Genomic DNA, 15831 nt, shown 5'->3' with positions numbered 1-15831 from the left:
AATTGCATTTTAGGAATAAATTTTCTTGAAAAAGTAAATTTAGAAGGAATTTTTGAATCTAAATTTGAAAATTTTGAAAATAGAATAAAATTTTCTTGTTCACGAATTATTAAAGATAAAGTACCTAAATTTCTCGAGTTATTTTTCGAAGAAAACTCTAAAAATTTGTCTTTTTCACAAAAGAATATTTTTGTTGGAATTTCAGGATGTCTTTTCTGAAAATTTAGTTGCAGGAAACTGTGAAGTTTTGGAACATGATATCAAGGTTACTGATTCCAATCCGATTAAGCAGGCTTCTCGAAGAGTTCCCATTCATCTTAGAGAAGAAGTAGATGGAATCATTAAAGAAATAAAATCACAAGGAGTAATAGAAGAATCTCTTAGTCCATGGGTTTTCCCTGTTGTATTAGTAAAGAAAAAAAATGGCTCCCTTAGATTCTGTGTGGATTATAGAAAACTTAATTCAGTGACAGTAAAGGACTCCTATCCTCTGCCTCGTATTGAAGATATTTTAGATCAGCTGTCCGGAAATTCCTGATTCTCTACTCTGGATTTGAAAAGCGGATATTGGCAGGTGAAGGTTAGTTCCAAGGATAAAAAGAAGACAGCTTTCTCTATAAGAAATGAATTATGGCAGATTAACGTCATGCCATTTGAACTTTGCAATGCTCCAGCTACTTTTGAGCGATTGATGGAGAAGGTTCTTCAGGAAATCTTGTCAAAGATCTGTTTGGTATATCTTGATGATGTCATTGTTTTCAACAAGACATTCAAGGAAATGATAGAAAATCTGAGGAAAGTTTTTCTTAGTTTATGCTCAGCAAATCTGAAAATAAATCCTAAGAAGTGTTCGCTCTTTGGAAGAGAAGTGAAATATCTTGGTCATGTTGTCTCAGAACAAAGAATTACGACAGATTCTAAAAAGCTTTCTACTGTAAAGAATTGGCCTGTCCCCCAGAATAGAAAACAACTTCGAAGATTCTGGGATTCTGTTCCTATTATAGGAAATTTATTAAAGGCTTTTCTTTGATAGCAAAACCTTTATTCACGCTTACAGAACATCAAGTAAAATTTGAATGGACTTTATCTTGTCAAGAAGCATTTAAAGGATTGAAGCAAAGATTAATTTTTTCATCAATTTTATCTTTCCCGAAGGAGCAAGAACAATTTGTTTTGGATACGGATGCCTCAAATCATGGGATAGGAGCAGTTTTATCACAAGTTCAGGATGGTTCGGAGAAGGTCATTGCATATTTTAGTAGAGTTTTGAGCAAAGCAGAAAGGAATTATTGTATCACACGACGGGAATTGTTAGCGATAATAGCATCTTTGAAGTCATTTTACTATTATTTATATGGAAGAAAGTTTCAAATTCGGACGGATCATATTTCTTTAAGATGGCTATTATCTTTTAAAGATTTAGAAGAACAGTTGGCTCGATGGTTAGAGAGATTACAACAATACGAATTTGAAATAATTTATCAGAAGGATCGACTACATCAGAATGCTGATGGTCTGTCAAGACGTCCTTGTTCAGAACTTGGTTGTATTTATTGTGCAAAAGTAGAATTAAAAGAAAACTCCGTTACTCGAATAATTTTGAAAGAAAATAGTTTAGAAGAGTGGCGTAATAGACAATTAGGAGATCCTGTAACTTCAATGTTTGTTCGAGGGAAAGAAATAAATGAACGCCCTAATTTGCAGGAAATTACTAGAGATGTTTCTACAAAAATTTATTGGTCTTATTGGGAAGCTTTGGTGCTAAGGAATGGAGTTTTATTTAAAAAATAGGAATCTCCTTATCTTAAATCAGAAGTTTTTCAGATTATCATTTCTAGGGACTTCATCGGTCAAGTAATGGAGGAGGCGCATGATTTTGCGTCTGCCATTTTGGAGTGAATAAGACGTTGGAAAAGATCCAAAAACGTTTTTATTGGGCTACTTGTAAAAATGACGTGGAGGATTGGTGCCGATCTTGTAAAGTTTGTGTTGCAAGGAGAGGTCCGTCAGGTAAAGGGAAGTCACCTCTTCAAGTTTTTAATGCTGGTTCTCCGTTCGAGAGGGTACATATGGATATACTTGGCCCTCTTCCTACTACCGCAGCTGGGAATTGTTATTTGTTAATAATCATTGATTGTTTTACCAAGTGGGTAGAGGCTTTTCCATTGAAAAATTTTAAAGCACGAACGGTAGCCGATTTATTTGTGAAAGAATTTGTTTTACGACATGGAATTCCATTGGAGGTTCATACTGATCAAGGAAAGTGTATTGAATCTAAGATCTTTCCAGAGATGACGCGTTATTTGAGAATCAAGAAAACAAGGACGACTGCTCTACAACCGCAGTCAGATGGGCAAGTAGAACGTCATTATCAAACAATTCTGAATTATTTGGCTAAATTTGTTTCAGAAGATCAGAAGGACTGGGCCAATTGAATTTCCATGTATTTATTGGCTTATCGTTCTTTAAAGCACGAAGTTACAGAAGCTTCCCCCGCTGAATTATGTTTTGCACGGGATTTAAGACTACCCTTGGATTTGTTACGAGGGAGTCATCCAGTAGATGAAGAGAATAGTTCTTCCGAGGAATATTTGCATCCCAGGAAGATGTGCAGTTCGTTACCTAAAACAGCAGTTCAGGGAGAACATGAAGACACATCGGGGACTGTAAAAACGACGAGATTCTAAAAGGAACATTCTGGACGCTGAATTAATTGTCGGGACGACAATTTTGAAGAGGGGAGCAAGTGTTACGTTCGTGTTATACTACAATCCTTGAATTTGTCTACGAACATTGAGTCATCGAGTCTTCTATGAGATCTACAAACATCGCGTTGTCAAGGCATCGTCAAGGGTTGTTGATCAACAGCTGTCGTCTTCTGAGTTCAAAGTCCGCAACTGTCACCAGCGGACGTATTCGGCTTTTGTTCGATAATTTCCCATTTGCTCTTTATTGTATTTCTTCTATTTAATACTTTTTAATAAAGGTCTTTCATTCCCCCACATACGAGTACAATTTCTTTCACGGTTCGCGAGTTGCGTGTCGCGGTTGATATCAATATATCGCGAAATCGGATCCGCGGACGTAATAATATATATATAATATATGAGAAGTCACCACGCTTGGCCACAAGCAATAGAACTGGCCAAATATTTTTCTGTATTTGTAACAGCGTCCGAAGTGCATGTATGACACGCTTGGTTCTAAAATGGACTATATCTTGAAAACTAAAAGTCTGCCCATCTTGGTATTGGAAGAGTTTTAAAGGGGAAGATTTCTACTTTTTTAAGATTTTTTTGAAGAAAATCGAAGATGTCTAAATTTGAGAAAAAAATTGATTTTTACTTTGTTTTTTGAAAATCTTATATAAATTGTTATTGAAAGAAAAAACTAATTTTACAAGATTAAAGTACCTTTCGAAATTACATCTTATTTTTTAAAATTGGAGTAGTCTTCTGAAATTTACCAACGTTTGAAGTTGGACGTAACGGACAAAATGATAAAAATTCAAGTCCCTGTTAACACAGAGCCTGTATAGTGTGAACCAAACAACTTGAGAAATAATTTTATTTTTGATAGGACTACACTTTCTGCAAATTTCAGCGTGATTGGAAAACTTTAAAAATTTAGGTGGATCACTTCATAAATAATACCCTATATGTAAAAAACGATGACATAGTGCAGATAAATGTCGTCTACGTGATCCTCGAGTTCGTCAACCAGTAAATGTAATACAAAAAACTCATCTCTTGTCAATTATGTTTCAAAACCGGTCATAATGCAAGGTCATGCCAGCAGAACAACTTTAAACAAAAAGCTAATAAACTATCCGTAATTTGTCAATGGTGTGACAGACCCGGCTATTCTGCTCACAATTGTTTTAAGAAACAAAATGAAGAAAGAAGGTTGGAAATTAAATCGAAGGTTACCTGTCAACTCTGCGATAAATTCGGGCACGCCGCTAAAGATTGTCGAGTAAATAGCCAATCAAAATAAGTCAACAAACGACTTCCAAAAACAATACATTCTGCAAGTATTGTAAAGACCAAGGTCATCTCCTTGAAAATTGTCAACTACGCATCGCAAGTAATAATCGACGAAGAGAGAGTGATCAGGGAAATATACAGGTCCCTCGACGTCGAGTGCGCAACGGGGGGCCGAGAAGATTTCACACTCAACCGCACTTCAGGCCAAATAAACCTACCGTAAAAGGAAATACGGCCTGTAACGATAAATTTTGATAAACATAGTCGCGTGCCTACCGTTCAGGTGTTCATCAACGAAATACCTTTACAAATAACGTTTTTACTAGATACGAAATCCGGCCCGAACATAATTAATGAAAATTTTATACTAAAAGCTATGTGAATATTAATTATAGAAATATATTACAACTAAATGGAATAAATAAATATCCCGTGTATACGCTCGGAGAAGTTATATCAAATCTCTTTAAAACCGGTATCTCTTTAAAATATCGTTTCATATTGTAGCTGACGATTTTCCAATCCCACAATCTGGAATATTGGGAAATGACTTTCTCAAACAAAAACCTCTTCTGAAAATTTAAATAATCCAAAATACCAGGGAGGGGGAAATTACCAAACCTCTCCTGAAAATTTTAATTCGAATATCCTTAAAGAGGAAAGTTACCAAATCTCACCCGAAAATTTATATAATTCTAAATTCCTTGGAAGGGAAAATTATCAAACCTCTCCTGGAGGGGATAATTTTAGAATTTTGGTGGGAAATTTCCAAACCTGATCAAAAAATTCTAACTCCGTCAATTGCGAGGAAAAAAGTTACCAAACCTCACTACGTAATTCGACACAATCCTGTTCTAAAGATTCAGGAAAACAGGGATCTCTATCTTTTTTAGATATTAAATTTTCAAGAATTGGATTATTCACAGAAAGTGAACATGATTTATAAAAGACATCTCACGTCACTGTTATATCCCTAAAAAATATAACTATTAAGGTATAACTATTTATGTTACATCCGCTTGACGACGGGTACTGACCGCGTAAAAACGCATACGCTGCGAGATATACGCGGAACCGAAATTGCCCAACGTGCAAGCAAAGCAGAAGGACTTTGAATTTACTTCGCTTGCACCTAGGTCCTTGACCGAAGGGGCCCGTTGCCAGGCACCCCTTCCGATCAAAGAACTTCCAAAAAGCGAAACTATAAAAACGGAGCAGGAGACGCGCCCGGCAGTCGCTCTCGAGTCGTTAATTAAGAGTAACCTGGCTAAACGCGTGCGATCTATAACATCTTATCGCAGTCGCGCGCGCGATTCACGAAGTCATACGTAATCGCTTCCGTTCAACTAGTTAAGTAACTACAAAGTGTAATATTGTGAAAATAAAGATAACGTCAAGTGTTTAGTTCAAATAAAAGCTCTTTAATAGTGAAAACGTGAAGTGAATTAATACAATAACTCCGATCCAAGCCCTGACGCCCCGGATCCTCATCCTAATTTGGCGCGACCCCTTGTGCCCGACTCGAGGCACACAACATCACCATAAAAAACTTTTTTAAAAAGGCACAAGAAAAAATTTAAATATTTAAAATTTGAATATTATGTAGGTGGTGTCAGGATAGTTTTAGATGATGTCAGGGCGTAATTCTAATAAGGCTTCTAGTGGATCTTAACAAAGGATCTTTATTAGGTTAAACTGTACTCGATAGGACACGCACGACGGCTCACTGCCGTATATCTGTCCAACCGCTCTCCCTTTCCGCGGGGAACTGACCTTCTTAACCTTCTCCCTTCTTTCTTACGCAGCGCCGCCAGGGGGGGAGAGGAAACGTAATTCGCCGCTCACGCGTGTATATAAATGAATATCGGTAGAATAATAATTCGCCTACAATTAAATGTTTTAAAAATATTAAAAATAAAAATAAACCATCTTTGAAAATTTTAACGTTTTTATTAAATAAATCTGAAGAAATTATAGATAAATTTATGCAAAAACAAAAATCGAAAGAAAAGCAACATGTTAATGTCAAAAATGCTAACTTGCAAAATTGTTTGACAATCTCCGAAAAAAAAAAGAAAAAAAATCGACTTACCCAAATAATGGGTAATATTACGATTAGACCACCTAAATATCAAGGAGCAAGATAACATAATAAAATTAATAACTAATAGTCAGGATTGATACCACATTCCTGGAGAAAAGCTAACTGCAACTCATGTATTAAAACATCAAATAACAACTACTGACGACCACCCGATTAATACTCGTCAGTACAGTTTTTTACAAATACATAAAAAAGAAATAAACAGGCAAGTAGAAGAACTGTTAGACGGAGGTATCATGAAACAATTGCAATCATCATATAACACACCCATATGAATACCAAAGAAAGAAAACTCTAAAAGAAACAAACGCTGGAGAATGGTTCTCAATTTCCGAGCCTTAAATGACAAAACTGTCGGAGACGTATATCCACTACTCAATATTGTAGATATATTAGATCAATTGGAAAGAGCGCGATATTTCTCTGTGTGCGACTTAGCTTCCGGATTTCATCAAATAAAAATGGATCCCGCAGATAGTCATAAAATAGCATTTATTACTCCTTTCGGGCATTACAAATTCGATCGAATGCCATTCGGATTAAAAAATGCACCTGCCACCTTCCAACGTTTAATGGACTTAGTACTGACGGCACTTTAAGGTGAAGAACTATTCGTTTATATAAATGACATCGTTATTTACGCCACTTCACTAGAATAACACGAAAGAAAATATAATGCATTAATAGAGCGACTTTATAAAGTAAATTTAAAATTATAACTAGATAAATGCAAATTCTTGAAGACTGAAGTAACATATTTAGGACACGTTATTAGTAAGGAAGAAGTAAGACCAGATCCGAAAAACTAGAAGCCGTACGGAAATTTCCTCGACCAAAAACACCGAAAAATATTAAACAATTTTTAGGCCTCGCCGGATATTATCGGCAATTTATTCCAAATTTTTCTAAATTAACCAAACCATTGACGATTTTATCAAAAAACGATACTCGATTCGAACAGACATCAGCTCAGGAAGAATTATTTGAAATATTAAAACAAAAATTATGCGAAAAGCCAGTACGAGAGTGGTCTGAAAAATTTCCGACCTAACAAAGATACAAGACACTTTCTTTAAATTTATTTTTATTTTTCTACATAGTCTCTTTGTAAGTCTACACACTTCTCCCAGCGATGCTTTCATCTCTTTAATCCGTCTAAATAGTACTCGGCAAAATAATAGTTTACGAAGGTAATGGCCTCCTCATTTGACGAAAATCTTTGTCCTCTGCGCAACTTTTAGCTTAGGGTACAAAAAACGTCGCCTGAAGCTAAATCTGATGAGTAAGGAGGGTGGTCAAGCAGTTCAAACCGTAATTCGTGGATTTTCGCTAAAAAATATTTAATGACAGCTCGATATTCGATTTTTTCCATTTTCATAAAAACACTCACATCGACTTACTCAAACGATTGTCAAACAACAACTGCGCGTTCAAAATGGCTGAAATTTTGGTGAGTATTTTTCAAAAGATGCGCAAACACATTCCCTAACTTTTATTGATGAGTGTTGTCGTCTTTATGTTAAGGTCAGAAACATTTTAGACCACCCTTGTATTGCAATATCCTGATTTTTCTCGACCATTTATTTTAACCACGGATGCGTCAGGAATAGCAGTAGGCGGCATACTCTCACAAGGAGAAATAAACGAAGACCGACCTATCGCATACGCCTCCAAAATACTCACGGACAACGAACTGAAATACGACATTTACGAAAAAAACCATTAGCTATAATATACTGCGTCAAACATTTCAGACCGTACTTATGGTATATGGAAGGAGATTCACTCTAGTTATAGATCATAAATTGTTAATATGATTTAAAAATGCGCAAGACACAAACATGAGAATACTCCGCTGAAGACGAAAATTAGCAGAATACGATTACGTATGATGTTGTTCATAAAACAAGAAAAACTAATGTAAATGCAGATGCATTTTCAAGAAATCCGATAGATCCTGAAGAATGTAATTGCAAAGTAATAAGACGACAGAAAAACCTTACTCTAAATAATCCTGAAGATGCTGAAATAATCTCCCAAATGATAGAAGAATCAAACAATGAGGAAAAGAAAAAAGAAAACAAAGATCTTCATTTATATATATCAGACAACGAAGAAGAAAAAAAGAAGACAAAATTTTCATTTATATCTGTTCCGGAACCGTTGAATGTATTTGAGAGTCTCCGCGAAAAGTTAAATGTCGCGCGATCGATATAATGAGAACCCTCAATCGTCGCATTAGCGAATCACAAATTTCCACGCAAACGAGAAATCGCGCGTATCCGATCCTTCTCACACCTCATTGTAATTCGCATTCGCGGTCCTTTTTCGCCAACTCAAGTGCGCGGTGTATCGATTATGATCTGTCGCGCACCCCCGTTTTATGCCTATCTAAGTCGCTAATATCCTGCTCCTTCTCCTGTTCCTTCTTTTTGTTCCGGCTCTTGGTGGATCAACACGTTAGCGAGTGACCGAAAAATAGTAATCCGCGTTGTTGAAAAATTAATCCGTCGAATTACGCACGTGATTCATTTCCGCCGGTCATTGACAAAATTTATAGAGTATCGTGCACGCGATATTTTCAATCCATTCCGGTCGTTTGTGAAATACACGCACATTTCGGCTGTAATTATGACCGCACGTGTCACCACGTGCTCCGACATTACAGTGTTCCGGAGACTCTCAAAGACCTCGATCTCGCGAACGGTGCATCGCGCATCCGCGTTCGGCTCTTGATCGCTGCAATCTTCGCTAAAATTGTCGCGAGAAGATTTCCGTCGCGTTCGGAACTACAGCATAGTTCCGCCCAAGATTTCCGTCGCGTACGCGCGCAGCAAGTACGATCAAGCACAAGATGTCCGTCCGCTCTCGTTGAATTTATTTTTCACCGTTCGTCGAGTTGTGCATAATTGTTAATTGAGAATTTAGTTTTTTATGAAAAGCCGAATAAACTTCATAAAACCAATTATCGCCGATGTTAACAGTCAATCTCCTCTTTCCTCTATTCCCGATCAAAATTAAATTTATCAGTGCATTCCGCAACAATATCTTTTAGACAACGAAGAAGAGAAAGAAGATTTTTATTTACTTCTTTCAGACAACGAAGAAACCGAGGAAACAATACCTGAAACCAGCACTACCAAACGCGATAACAATTCCATACCTTTCACTGTTGAAGAATTAAATGAACCGCTCGTATTACATACAATAGAAAAAGTATTAATACATGACACACCTAAACAAGACAAAATACAAACAAGGAGTCAAACAGCAAAAGATATTAAAGAAAGTAATCGTATCGAGAATATTGAAAAAGAACAAAATTCACTAGAGAAAAATTTCGACAATAAAGAACAAAAAGAAAATAAAGAAGAGAACAAAGAAGATCTTATACACCAGAATTTAAAATCAAGAAAAACCCAAGGAATCGAACCCGAGACCTTCCGCTTGTCGGGCGACTGCTCTTACCAACTGAGCTATCCAGACCCTTTTGATTTTATATTTTTCTCTACTTATAAATACTCTAAATAACGCCTTTTTTGCCGGCGTGTGTGTAAACACAAAGAAGGTAAGAGCAGTCGCCCGGCAAACAAAAGGTCTCGGATTCAATTCCCGATTCAGCGATTTTCGGATCTATATTTTTCTTTCGTATTTATTTATTTATTTTCCGTAGGGGGGGTCGAGGATATTGAAATTAAATCTCAAGTATGAGATTATTTCATATTTTAAGTCTTGGTAGTATACCGAGAAATTGATACGTGCCTTGTGCACAGTTTATTTCCAACGAATACTTAATTTCGTTGGAAATGTATGCAGCATCATCTGCGTATGGCTCTTTAGGCCTTTTTCATGATTATTATTAATTATTACAGAGCCTTGATATACTTCTTTGTGTTTACTAAAATTATTTGCAACGGACAAATTAAATATCCACCAAAAGATCTAAGACCCGTTATGATCGGTGAAATGCACTGTCTACCGACAGGAGGACATCGCGGAGTCTCTAAGACGTATAATAGAATAAAACACAATTATTATTGGGAAAATTTAAAGCTAGACGTCCAATTATACATATAATAATGTTTACAATACCAATTGAAAAGGATCAGCTGACTAAATATTGTATGGGTATACCGTTACCAAATCGAACTTCTGAAACTATAGCGAAAGCATTTGTTGATTGTTTTATCTGTATTTTTGGAGCAACAAAGGTCATATTAACAGATCAAGGAAAGAATTTTATTAGTAATTTAATGAAAAAAGTTGCAAAAATATTTAAAATTTGTAAATTCCGCACAACTGCTTTCCATTCTCAATCCAACGGGTTTTTAGAGAGATCACATCACGCATTAGGAGAATATCTAAAACAATATGCGAACAAACAAAAACAATGGGATAGATGGATACGTCTCGCAAAGTTTAATTATAATACTAGCGTACACGAAGCAACTAAACATACACCATATGAATTGGTTTTCGGAAAAATAGCCAGAATTCCTTCAAGCAAGCTCTTACTTCTAAACAATCAGTTAACAACTTACGATGATTATTTAATAAATCTTATGACGCAACTTCATACGATTCAAGAGAACGCACGTGAAAACGTCATTAAAGCAAAACATAAATCTAAAAAATATTATGACAAAAAAATTAACCCTCAAAATTTCAAACCGGGAAACTATGTATTTCTATTGAAAGACCCGAAACCAGGAAAATTCGGAGATCGTTATACAGAGCCCCACGAAGTGTTGAAATACTAAATAAAAATAATGTGAGAATTAGAAAGAAAAACAGCCGAATTGTACATCCTAACAGATTATGCATTTCTCACATAAAAATGATTGACAACCAATCAAAACTTAGCAAAAGAAATTAAACAAATAAAAAAGAAAAAAGGCATACTGCCAGCAATTACCACACCCCCCTCCCCCTCCTCGAATCTCATAAAACAAGAGAGGCATACCGCCAACGACGAGAACTATCCCCTCCATATTTCATCAATCATCAGGAAAGGCATACCGCCAATGACAAGATCCACACCCCTCTGTTTTCTTCGAACACCAAATAATAAGTCATTTTAATTCATCGTAGAAAATGGAGATGCAGCATATAGATATGAACTACCTTACTGGCAGGCGCCTGGAGGTAACCATAATAAAAACGGAGTCGCCACTCCTTTTCTGGATGCAATTAGAAAGCAGCGCCAACAACCTGCTGGAAATGGAAGAAGAGCTCCAGGTAAGGATGAAAAGAAGAGCCAACTTACTACGCATGTGGCCAAACGAGATGCGGGAGGAAATGGAGATCGTGACCAAGGACCACCAAATGTGGCGACGGGGGTACATTTGGAGGGTTGACGCAGCAAACCGGAAAATCCAAGTTATACTCGTACTCGGCGATTGGGGAAGGACAATACGTCGCCGCATGCCCGACGTATACCTGCTCGAAGACTATTTTAAGGAATTACCGTGGCAAGCTTTATTATGTGGACTGGCTCATACCACGTCTCCTAACAACAAAACAATGTGGCCAAGGAAAACAAGGGAACTATGCAGATTACTACTGGAAGGACAAGAGGGGTGGATAAATATAGTTCATCCTTTATGAGAAGAAGCAGCCTTGGTGAAGCTACATATGCAAAACAACAATTCCTCCGGCCAAGCATACAACTTCAGGGATGTACTCATCCGACTAGGTCACGCTGACTTTTCCCTGAATCTAACCGCGGATGTCGAACCAGCAGTATAAAAATTGTGACGTGACGCCTTTGGAGCGCCGTCACAAGGGCGGAAAGCCCGATCGGGTAGGACGCGGGGATCTGGAGCGCCCCTCATTTCGGGAAGGGTGCGATCCGTCTTTTATTTTTATTTTGCGAGAATCAAAATTGCGCGCAGCATCGGCCTGTCGATGCGTGTGCGATGCGATTCGTAGGGAGAGCGACGACGACGGTCCGAGAGAGCGGCCCGGAACCATTTTGTGAAGCAAGAGGAAGCAAAACAGGATGTGCCGGAATGCCGCAGTAGGGAGAGAGAGATAGAGCGAGAGTGAGAGAGAACACAGGACCTCGTGCAGCTAAGTATCGAGTGGCCGAAAATTTAATCCGAGTGACTTCTTCTAGAATAACGAGAGGACTCTGAGCAGTATCAACCACGGGGCAGATCCTGGAGAGAGACGACGGAGGGCCCGATCAGCCTACCGCCTATTCCCCAGAAGGAATGCCAGATGGACAAAATCGGAGAAACATCCTCTCGTCCAGCTTCCGAAAATACCGGCGAGAAATTACCCCAGCTAGGGGGAGAGTCAGGGAGACCCTAGGACCCCCGCCATCGACCCTATCATCGATGGAATGCGCGAGAGATCGGCGCGGCGCTCAAGGTACTAAGGCGCGCGAGGCCCGGCTCTTCACTGTTCGGTGAGCCATAAGCTAGTGAGGGTGCCTCCGGATCTCGAGCTGTGCAACCAGGGGATGTCGAATCTTCACCGCCAAATATTGTAAGCCGCCTCTTGGGTAGGCGTACGTGAATGTTGGTTGGTGCCGTGGGTGGCGAGAAAGTAGAGTAATTACCGTGAGTACCGTGTCGTCTCGTTATTGTATCGTTTTGTGCTAGAGAGAGCGGTCTCTTTCTCTAAGTATCGTTACCGCGGGGCCAGCCGACTTCGAGTTTCGCGAGCCGAGCCCTCTCCGAAAAAGTGCCGCCGACAGTCAATCGTTCCGAGAGCGAGAATCTTAAATTCTTGTTTGCCGATATATTCAGAGTAACGTTTATTACATATTCGACCCTTAGATTTGCGGAATTTGCGTGCAGCCGTTCTCCGCGAGTGTGTTAAATATTTCAATTTTTGACTCGGCGAGAGAGTTGTGCGATAGAGTCACGAAATTACCGTTGTTTGATTGTTAACTTTTTTTTATATCGCGCCGTGTCTTGAATTATGTTTATGTGACCTCTGTGTATACCGCGTACCCGCGATAATACGTTTAAACAGTCGATCTGTTTACTGAGTTTTTTTTATTCCGTTATTATAATGTTGCGAAATTGTTAAAAGTTATTAAATATTGTTACAATTAATGAAAATTTAATAGATCGATTCCGTCATACCGAAATATTCGCATATATATCTATATTATATTCATCCGTATCGCTAGCCTCAATGTTAATGTCCGTCATATAATTATATTGTCAATTTATATTTATTACATGTACAATTGTTAGTCCTAAGTGTTTGAATCATATATATGTCTACTCATGTCAACATGTGTATGTCTCTCTATATACCTCTTTCTCAACCATAGACTAAAAATAATATAGACCCGCGACTCACCGAATTTCGAAAAGATATCTTAAGTCTCGTTTTCATTGATATCGTGGCGCATTTACATGCGCCTGGCGCCCAACTTTATCGTTAGTTACCGAAAGAACCGAAGTACGAGTAGTTAAACTCTTTTGTTACCGATTTTTGACGTTTTACTATTAGACCTATTAGAATATTTAAATTGAACGCTCCCCTGTCCGAACTTGGCGTTTCGGAGCGGGAAAAGGCGTTGCAAAATATATATATATATATATATATCATTAATTTTAGCGATAAACTTTAGATATAAAAATAAATATAAATTTTAGGTAAAAATACTTATTTTTTTCCTTTCACATAAATATTTTAGTATTAACTTTATATATAAACATTCCTTTGAAACTTACTTTCAGATATTATTTTCAATAAAAAAAATGCTATCTTTTTACTTTTATATTTCTCATTTTTATTATCTCTTTTTATATTATTATTATTATTATTATTAAGTCTACGTTATATAAAAGGAAGATAAACTTCCCTACTTTTATAAATTCAAATAGGATATTATTTATAGATTTAGATCGTACAAATAAATATATATATATACATTGTGACGTGACCTTTTTTTTGTCCGTCACAAGGGCCGAAGGCCCGACCGGAAAGACGGGAAATTCGGGAACTTTTGCTCTCTCGCCAACTCTTGAGAGAGAGAGAGAAAGAGCACCCGAAAAATAATTTTTGCGTTTTCTTCTGTGTAGGAGCATGCGCTTCGCGCATCCGTCCCGCGTATTATTTTTATTTGTATTTTTTTGTTGTGTAGCGATTTTTGCGTTTTAGGCGAGCGATTTTGCATAGGGTTACGTGTCTCAACCGGAGAAGCAGAAAGAGAAAGAGAGAGGACGAAGAGAATGATTACGGACCGAGCAGAGGCCACCACGTCCGGATCACGCTCGGTAAATATTTTTCACACACCGGTTTTTTTTATTGCTCTTCACTTTAAGAACCTGAATACCGCCATAAAATACTCCTTCTTCCGCAGAGATTCCGGCAAGACACGGGGATGGCCACTCTCTCGCGAGGTGCGAGAGAGCCCCGGACACGAAAGACGCGGGAGATACACTGCCTCGAGCCTCAGCCTATTCTGCTATATAAAAAAATTCGGGATCAATCAATCAATTGATCGGGCGTATTTTTGGAAGAAACAGCAGAGACGGTGCGCTCGTAGGATTCTTCCTGACGAGAAATATGGAGAGAAACATTGGAACTCTAGGCGGAAGGACAGAGGAACGGCGAAGAGAATTATCATCGAGCGAATTCGCGGGGCCCCGCGGGACGCCCGGCGGCCCTGTCAGGATAAGGAGCGCCACGGGTAGAAAATGTCCAATTTATTATCGGCGTGATTCCGGCAGGCCTCTCGCTCGTCACTGTCTGGCGAAACGTGGCAGAGCGCAGAGGTTCCCGATCCCGGATGCCGAAACAGCGACGACCACGCAGATACCGGTGAGACGGACGGCCCTAGAATTGTAAAGTCGCCCATTTTTGCGTAGATTGTTTGGGAGAGACACGTGTCGCGCCCGAGGCCGGTTACTAATTATTTGCCTTCGTCGTTTTGAGAGGTTAAGAGAAAATTTAGAAGTATTACGCGTAGAATTTTTGTCCCGGCGCCGGCCGATCGCATGTTCTCTCCCGCGCGCACATTAAGAGAGGCTTTCTCTCTTGCGGATACGCCGACAGTCGCCGTAATTTCTTGATACTGATATCTAGAACAACTTCGTGTACTCATAATTATTGTGCCGTCTCTCGTTCGTTAAAGCTATAAAGCGTAGTATGTGATCGTCTTTACCGTCGCATAGGAGATAGATAGCGTATTCTTTCTCGCACCTGCAATTATTCGGGTATATTAGCTATTTTGTGTACTTGCGCGAAGGACGTCCCGCGGAATAGATATCAGGAATAAATCGCGCGGAACATATTATAGTTTACGGGAGATTGTGTAGTGCCGCGGTTATTAGAATCAATTACTTCGCACGGACCGTAGTAAGTCTCGTGCGGGAATAATTATTCGCCACGTATACGAGCAAGTTTACTCCGGGTTTTGCGTGTAACCGGATATCTCCGCGTCGGGTCGTCAAAAGGTCGCGGAATCATAACACCGCGCCGCGTGTCAGCCGTACTTTCGCTGTACCTTATCTTTACGAATGTAACATTTGATTTCGATCGCTTTGGATTTCGGCGTCCTATAGAACTCGCCGCCCGCCACGAACGACAAGTGCGCGGAATTTAATTAATATCTTATCTCAAGAATATTATTTTTTTTGTATGCAATATTACCCTAACATTTATATTTTTTTTCTTGTTATTTATTCACATCATTGTTCAAATATATTCAATTAATATTACACTTTGGGAATTATAAATAGCCACTCTCGAACTCCGTTCTCTCTCCCGTCC

The sequence above is a fragment of the Nylanderia fulva genome, unplaced genomic scaffold (assembly GCF_048542155.1).
Source record: "Nylanderia fulva isolate GAGA-0341 unplaced genomic scaffold, ASM4854215v1 Scaffold253, whole genome shotgun sequence".
NCBI lineage: Eukaryota > Metazoa > Arthropoda > Insecta > Hymenoptera > Formicidae > Nylanderia > Nylanderia fulva.
This window is presented reverse-complemented; position numbering follows the sequence as displayed.